Source organism: Mobula birostris, chromosome 29 (genome assembly GCF_030028105.1).
Source record: "Mobula birostris isolate sMobBir1 chromosome 29, sMobBir1.hap1, whole genome shotgun sequence".
Taxonomy (NCBI): domain Eukaryota; kingdom Metazoa; phylum Chordata; class Chondrichthyes; order Myliobatiformes; family Myliobatidae; genus Mobula; species Mobula birostris.
Genome location: NC_092398.1, coordinates 17,776,709 through 17,785,689, shown reverse-complemented (window position 1 = coordinate 17,785,689; position 8,981 = coordinate 17,776,709).

The following is an 8,981-nucleotide window of genomic DNA, read 5'->3' as shown; positions in this document are numbered from 1 at the left end:
CTGTAACCCCCCTCGCTCTGTAACCACACCGATATCTGTAAACCCCTTTCCGTCTCTGTTAAACCTGCGGCCTCTGAACTCCTCGTCCAAACCTCTCCGCATCTCTGAACCTTCCCTCACTCTTTCCCTGGCCCTGCTTCTGTCTGTAAACCGCCCTATCTCTATAAACTCAGCCTTCTCACTATAACTCTTTCTAACCCCTCCCTTCCTCTCTCTCTCTCTCTCTCTCTCTCTCTCTCTCTCTCTCTATCTGTCTATCTCTGTAACTCCTCCATGTCCGTAATCTGGTACTATTTTGCCTCTAGCGCCTACATTTCGCCGTCCAAATCTCGCCAAGCCGTTGATCCTTCCCAATAGCTATAATAATTCCCCTCCTATATCAGTAAACCCCTCCCTATCTTGTAAACCCCTTCCTTGTCTCTGTTGTCCTTACAGTCCCTGCACTCCCCGTCCAAACCTCTCCACGCCCTCGACCCTGCCCTGTCTCTACAACCCTCTCCCTCTCTCTATTCCCTCTCTCTATTCCCTCTCTGTCACCCCCTCCAGCACCTACGCTCCCCGCCCAAACTCGCCCTTTCCCTATCTCTGTAACCCCATGTAGCTTAGCATTACAGGTCTTCCTATTCAAATCCCCCTGTAGCCCTCCCTACCTCCTCATCTCTGTAACACCCACGAACACTTGCGTTTTCTTTCCTTATATTTAAACCCATCTACAGCCCTCAACCCCTCCCTATCTCTGTAAGAGACCTCCGCGATCTTCAGTTAAATGCCCTCCAGAGCGCTCCAGTCCTTCTCCTCCCGGCCCCCTTCTCTGCTGGAGTCAAAATTAAAACTGTTGTAAACGTTCATCCAGTCGGGCAGCATCTATGGGGCGGGAAGCAGAGTCAACTTGTCAGATCGAAGACCTCTCATCAGCGACCCCTCCTTATCGACACAACTCAGTCTCTCCGCTTACCCAGTGTCTGGCTCCCGTGTCTCGTTCCAGCGACTTGGCGCGGAGTGCCGTCAAATTCAAGGTCGACGGTTCTAAACAAGTGCGTACGTGTACAGGCGCAAGGAAAAACATACTTGCAGCAGCTTCGCAAACACTTCGCATTGTATTAGCAGCACTCGAGCTTCAAGATTATTTGTTGTCATTTTCAGTATACATGTGTAAAGGAGAACGAAATTAATTGTTACTCCCGATCCGATGCAGCACAAAAAAAGAAAACACAATAGATAAAGAGCAGAATGATAATAGTAATAATACAAATACGTATAAATACAACAGATAGCGTATATACATAGAGCTATATGTCCATAAAGTGTCAAGAAAAGCATAAATTATGCAAGAAAATGATGCATAATTCGGAGGCCTCCGTTGATCTGGGTGGACCATAGATGTTGCGTCTTAGCTGTCTAGATACACAAGACGGGGCAGTACGATACGGTGAGCATGGTGTTGCCCATCCAGCAGACACCCCCTCTCCATGCATGTAGTGAACCCAAAAGAACGGCAGGGACCGATACAGTTGGGCGCAGTCAAACGGAATCCAGTGGAGTCGCAGGAATTGCCAGTCACCGTTGAACTCAAATTATGATTGCCTTAGGGACTCCGGCTCCAGATTTTTCCCTCGGATTTTACTCCCGAAGCCTTCCCCGTGAGTGGATATTGCCGCAAGGCAGCGGAGGTTTGAATTAGACCTTTCCTTCTCCTAGATGAACTGCCAACCACTACTGACGAACCCCATCTGCCCGAAGCGACTGGTTTTAGACCGCCTTTGCCCCTTCTCCTGTCAGAAGAAACGGTTCCACCAGATTTAGTAGCTAAACCACACGTGAAGGCCGGAACTGAACTTGGTTGTCAGAGAGTTTTTCAGACGCATATCATTGGGAGCATTTAATAGATAGTGGGAGCTTGATCTCATTATCACCCCCGGTTATAACAAACTTTTGTGTATAATTATACGGAAGGAAAGAATAAATTATATATAAATAAAACAATGTTTTACAGAAAATGTAATTAGAACAGAAAAGGTCAATTTATGTGTGAAGAGTTCAAAGTGGACAAGTTGTTTTCAGTACGTACAAGTCCCAACTGGAGAGTGTGAGATACTTGATCCGCCATTAGGGAATGAGATGTGGCAGGTGACAGAGGTTTGTGTAAGGGAACATTTTGCATCTAGTGATCACAGCGCCATTAGTTTCAAAGTAAATATGCAGAAAGAGACAGGCCTGCCCTGCGGGTTCCGGTTCTAAATGGGAGAAAGACCAATTTTAATGGCATCAGAAAGGATCTGGCAAGTGTGGATTGCGACAGGCTGTTTTCTGGCAATAGTGTACTTGGTAAGTGGAAGGCCTTCGAAAGAGAGATTTTGGGAGTTCAGAACTTGTATGTGCCTGTCGGAATAAAAGGGAAAGATAAAAGGTGTAGGGAACATTAGTTATCAAGAGATATTGAGGCCCTGATTAAGAAAAAATTGAGTTGTATTGTAGGTAAAGGCAGGTAAGAACAAATGAGGTGCTTGAGGATGAAAGGCAAGAGAACACATAAGAAAGAAATCAGGAGGGCTAAAAGAAGGCATGAGGCTGCCCTAGCAGACAAGGTGAAAAAGAATCCTAAAGGACTCTACAGATATGCTAAGAGCAAAAGGATTGTGAGGGACAAAAATTGATCCTCTGGAAGATCAGAATGGTAAACCGTGTGTGGAGCCAATAGCGATGGGGAAGGAGTAAGGCAAAACTTCATGAGCTCTATGCGCATTACAGAGAAGGAGGTGTTTGCTGTCTTGCGGCAAATTAGAGAGGATGAATCCCCTCGGACCACGTGGGAGGCAAGTGTAGAAATTGTGGAGGCCTTAGCAAAGATATTTAAAACCTCCTTAGCAACAGGTAATATGCCGGAGGGTTGGAAGATTGTGAATGCTTTTCAGCTGTTTAAGAAAGGCTCTAAAAATAAACCAGGAAATTATAGGCCGTGAGCCTGACATCAGTAGTGGGGAAGTTATTGGAAAGTATTCGAAGGGACCGGGTGTTGTCTACATAGACTTTAGCAAGGCATCTGACAAGGTCCCACATTAGAGGCTGGTCCAGAAGATTCATTCGCTCGGCATTCATGATGTGGTAGTAAATTGGATTAGATATTTGCTTTATGGACGAAGCCAGAGAGTATAGTATACGGCTGCCTTTCTGACTGGAAGCCTGTGACTAGTGGCGTGCCGCAGGGATCTGGTGCTGGTTCGCTTGCTTTTTGCCATCTATATCAATGATCTGGATGACAATGTGGTTAACCTGATCAGCAAGTATTGCGGAGATTTGATAGCATACAAAATGATGAGGGTTATAGATGGGGTAAATGCAAGCAGGCTTTTTTTTCACTGAGGTTGGGTGGGACTACAGCCAGAGGTCAAGAATTAAGAATGAAAGGTGAAAAGTTTAAGGGGAACATGAGGAGAAACAATTTCAGTCAGAGGGTCATGAGAGTGTGGAATGTGCTGCCAGCGTAAGTGGTAAGGGTATAGGCTCTATGGTCCCTGTGCAGGTCGATGGAAGTAAGCAGTTTAAATTGAAACATAGAAAACCTACAACGGCCCACAATGTTGTGCTGAACATGTACTTAACTTTAGAAATTGCCTCGAGTTACCCATATCCCTCTATTTTTCTAAGCTCCATGTACCTATCCAGGAAGCTCTGAAAAGATCCTGTTGTATCCGCCTCCACCACCGTCGCCGGCAGCGCATTCCACGCACTCACCATTCTCTGCGTAAAAAACTTAGCCCTGACATCTCCTTGCTACCTATTTCCCAGCACCTTAAAACTGTGCCCTCTCGTGTTAGCCATTTCAGTCCTGGGAAAAGGCCTCTGACTATCCACACAATCAATGCCTCTCATCATTTTATACACCTCTATCAGGTCACCTCTCATCCTCCGTCACTCCAAGGAGAAAAGGCCAAGTTCACTCAACCTATTCTCATAAGGCATGCTCCCCAATCCAGGCAACATACTTGTAAATCTCCTCTGCACCCTTTCTATAATTTCCACATCCTTCCTGTAGTGAGGTGACCAGAACTGAGCTCAGTATTCCAAGTGGGGTCTGACCAGGGTCCTATATAGCTGTAACATTACCTCTCGGCTCTTGAACTCAGTTCCACGGTTGATGAAGGCCTTCTTAACCACACAGTCAACCTGCGCAGCAGCTTTGAGTATGGATTGCTCGGCACGGATTAGATGGGCCGAAGGGCCTGTTTCTGTGCAATACTTTTCTGTGACACTATGACTCTAAGGAAAGTGGCGAGTGCCTGGAAAGCGCTACGAGGGTCGGTGGTGGTGACGTATACAACAGAGGTGTTAAAATGCTGCTAGGTAGTATGTGGGTGCGCAAAGAATGCAGGAATGTGTAAGTTTAAGATATTAGGTGCCATTAGTTTAGTTCCACTGACACAACACAGGTGCCCTGGGTCCTCTTCCTGTACTGTAATGCTCTCTGATCGATGATCCCTGTTACTATATAGCATCTGTCCAAGAAATCAGATCCGTGATCCTCAGTCTAAGGGACACGCTGACAAACCCTAATGTTACTACTGCCACGTCCTCTTGAAATGGTCTCTAAGATGCTCTGCAACCAACTTCGGGTTCCGACTTGTTACAGAGACACGACATCTCTTTATAGAAAATACCTCGCACATTGGTACGCCATCAATTTGCCAGTGAATTAGCCGCTCTTGAGATGTTAAACACTACACGCACCCGAGATCAATGATACTTAAATTCCGCCGAACTACAGGGAGAGATATCACAGACCGGATTACAGGGAGAGTTATCACAGACCAGATTACGATGAAATTTATTACATGCCGGAATATAAATCATTGATGGACATGTTCATCATTGAGATGGATTCTTGTAAAATTTACTTAACTCTTTCCTGCAGTGACTTATCAATGTCCTGATTTATCTCCTTTTTCCTCCCCCGTCGCATTTTCCTCCATGTCCGAGGATGGAACCCGTTTATACAGTAGTATTTCTAATATTGTCTCAGCGAACTTCCGCTCAGGGAAACTCCTTCTGCCCCAGCTTCACATTTTGTGAATTCTCCCGGCAAGTGAGAAGAATTCCTCCATCCTCGGGGGAGGGGGTTAAATATCCGGAGAAGTAAATTCACATCATTGGTTAATTGAGAAAATCTGCAGTGTCTCGGGGGGGGGGGGGGGGGGGGGGGAGGGTGGTGCTGAACTGCTCCCTCCAGTTCCGTCCTGCCCCACGGCTGAGCCCGTTCCAGCCTTTCTCGCAGATGTGTGCTAATCCCCATCGGCGATCTCTATGCCCCACCCCGCTGCAGCCCCCGTAACACCGCCTCCGGCCGCCCTCCCCCCTCCTCTTGCGGGCGCTCAGTCACTCCACCCCCCAAACGGCCCCCCTCCCCACCCCACCTCCTGTTAAGCGGCTTCCGCGCGCTGCCAGTGTCTCCAATCCAATTAACAGACGGATTGAGAGACACAGAGCAATAGAGAGTGAGAGAGGAAGATAAATAAAGGCAGACAGAGAAAAACATAGAGGTCAGGAGAGAGCGATAGAGACGGAAGTACGGCGTGTTCCGTATACCTACCGCTCTCCATGGTTTGTGAGGGAAGGCTGAGCAAGCTGTATCTTTTTTCTGTGCACCTGCGAGGGATTCGGGTCTACTTGATACAGGTGTATAACGTTATACAAGGCATTGACAGAGCGGACATTCAGTACCTTTTTGTGTTTTATTTTCCAAGGCGGCAATTACCAAAATCAGACATCAGTTTAAGATGATTGGAGCACAGTTTAGCAGAAACGTCAGAGGAAGTTGTTATATTACATAGAGTATTTTAGGTGCTTGGATCACACTGCAGGGAATGGTGGCAGAGGCAGATACATTAGGGACATTTAAGATAGGCACGTGCATGTAAGAAAAAAAATCTGTTTTGGGTTGCATAGGAGGGAAAGGTCAGATGGATCATGAAGTAGGTTTGTATAGGTCAGCGCATCTTTCTGGGTTGAAGGACCCGTACTGTTCAAAGTTGAAAGTAAATTTATTATCATGGTGCATACAGTGGCACGCAAAAGTTTGGGCGCCCCTGGTCAAAATTTCTGTTACTGTGAATAGCTAAGCGAGTAAAAGATGAACGGATTTCCAAAAGGCATAAAGTTAAAGATGACACATTTCTTTAATATTTTAAGCAAGAAAACTTTTAATTCCATCTTTTACAGTTTCAAAATAACAAAAAAGGAAAAGGGCCCGAAGCAAAAGTATGGGCACCCTGCATGGTAGTACTTAGTAACACCTCCTTTGGCAAGTATCACAGCTTGTTAACGCTTTTTGTAGCCAGCTAAGAGTCTTTCAATTCTTGTTTGAGAGGTTTTCGCCCATTCTTCCTTGCAAAAGGCTTCTAGTTCTGAGATTCTTGGGATGTCTTGCATGCACTGCTCTTTTGACGTCTATCCACAGATTCTCGATGATGTTTAGGTCAGGGAACTGTGAGGACCATGGCAAAACCTTCAGCTTGCGCGTCTTCAGGTAGTCCATTGTGGATTTTGAGGCGTGTTTAGGTTCATTATCCTGTTGTAAAAGCCATCCTCTTTTCATCTTCAGCTTTTTTTACAGACGGTGTGATGTTTGCTTCGAGAATTTGTTGCTATTTAATTAAGTTCATCCTTCCCTCTACCGGTAAATGTTTCCTGTGCCACTGGCTGCAACACATGTGCAAAGCATGATCGATCCACCCCGTGCTTAATAGTTGGAGAGGTGTTCTTTTCATGAAATTCTGCACCCTTTTTTCTCCAAACGTACTTAGCTCGTTGCAGCGAAAAAAGTTCAAAGGAACATCTAAACAAGCCTGATGCATTTTGGAAATAAGTCCTGTGGACTGATGAAGTTAAAATAGAACCCCTCTCATGCGAAATTAACTGACCGTCTATTCCCTCTATGCCTCTCAAAATCTTTGCTCCCAGAGAGAGGGAGGAGTAGAGAGAGAGAAAGAGAATGGTGGCATTGGAAAGAGTGCAGAGATGAATCCCTGGGACGCTGCCTGGATTTGGAGAACTTCGGTCACGGGGTCAGACTTAACCAGCTGAGACTATTTACTCCGGAGTGGGGGAAGCTGAGGGCTGACCCAATAATATGTGTAAGAATATGAGAGACATTGAGAGAGTGGATGGTCAGTGAATTTCCCATGATAGACGCTTCAGCAACAAGAGGGAATAAGATGAGAATGGATGGTTTAAAAGGGGACTTGAGGGCTACATTTCTCTTAGAACATAAATCAGCACAGGTGCTTAAAGCAACACACATAAAAGTTGCTGGTGAACGCAGCAGGTCAGGCAGCATCTCTAGGAAGAGGTACAGAAGACGTTTCGGGCCGAGACCCTTCGTCAGGACTAAGTGAAAGAAGAGCTGGTAAGAGATTTGAAAGTGGGAGGGGGACGGGGGGGGGAATCCGAAATGAAAGGAGAAGACAGGAGGGGGAGGGATGGAGCCAAGAGCTGGACAGTTGATTGGCAAAAGGGATATGAGAGGATCATGGAACAGGAGGACAAAAGGGATATTTCAGATCCATTCCTCCCCCTCCTGTCTTCTATCATTTCGGATCTCCCCCTCCCACTTTCAAATCGCTTACTTGCTCTTCTTTCAGTTAGTCCTGACGAAGTGACTCAGCCCGAAACATTGACTTCTTCCTAGAGATGCTGCCTGGCCTGCTGCATTCACCAGCAACTTTGATGTGTGTTGCTTGAAATTCCAGCATCTGCAGATTTCCTCATGTTTACAGGTGCTTAAACATTGTTTTACACTTGCTTTACACATGCTTGTGTGGCTAAGTGCAGCTCCGTTGCCATATTCAAGTTTGCTGATGTAGGTCAAATCAAAGGAGGTAAAAAAAAAAAAAATCGGCATACAGGAGGGAGATTAAATATCTGACTGAGTGGTGCCATAACAACCTCTTACTCAATGTCAGCAAGACCAAGGAGCTGATTATTGTCTTCAGGAGGAGGAAACCATAGGTCTATGGGCCAGTGTTCATCAGAGGATCAAAGCTGGAGAGGGCCAGCAACTTTAAACTTGTGTGTTATTATTTTGGAGGAGCTATCAGGGCCCAGCACGTAATAACAAGCACATGTAGTATTCCCAAGTGCGGCCTAGCCAGCATCGTATAAAGATAACAGACAATGTACCCAACTCTTCTATTCTATGCCTCTACATAGGAAGGTAACTATGCCATACACCTTCTTCACGGGTCTTTCAACACGCGTTACCATTTTCATAGGACTATGGAGTTGTACCTCTAGATCTGTCAAAATCAGTTTTATCACCATTGAATATGTCATGAAATTTCTTCTTTTATAGCAGCAGTGCAGTTCAATGCATAAAACTGGTGATAAATTTAGATAGATAGACTATCAATAGTGGGGTGTTGCCTTATGAGAATAGGTTGAGTGAATTTGGCCTTTTCGCCTCGGAGCGACAGAGAATGAGAGGTGACCTGATAGAGATGTATCAGATGATGAAGGGCATTGATGGTGTGGAAAGTCAGAGGCTTTTTCCTAGGGTGTAAGGTGCTTGGAAGCAGGTACAGAAGGGATGTCACAGGTAAACTTTCAATACAGAGCGGTGGGTGCATGGAGTGAACTGCCGGCGAAGGTGGTCGAGGTGGATACAATAGTCCTTTAAGACACTCTTAGAGGGTACATGGAGCTTAGAAAAATAGAGGGGTAGGGAAATTCTAGGCAGTTTCTAAGAGTAGGTTACATGGTCGGCACAACTTTGTAGGCCGAAGGGCCTGTAGAAGTGCTGTAGATTTTTATGAATGATGAATAAACTTCTCGGGCTTTGAGTCAGGTACAGGTATCGATTATAACCAATGCTTCGATTACAAGCTCCACCGACTTCGTCAGGGATGATACCTGGGCATGTCGAGTCCAGTGGTATTTATAACCCCGTAGTCCATCCCTCCTGATTGGTTAGTCCTCCTCCAATCGAGTTT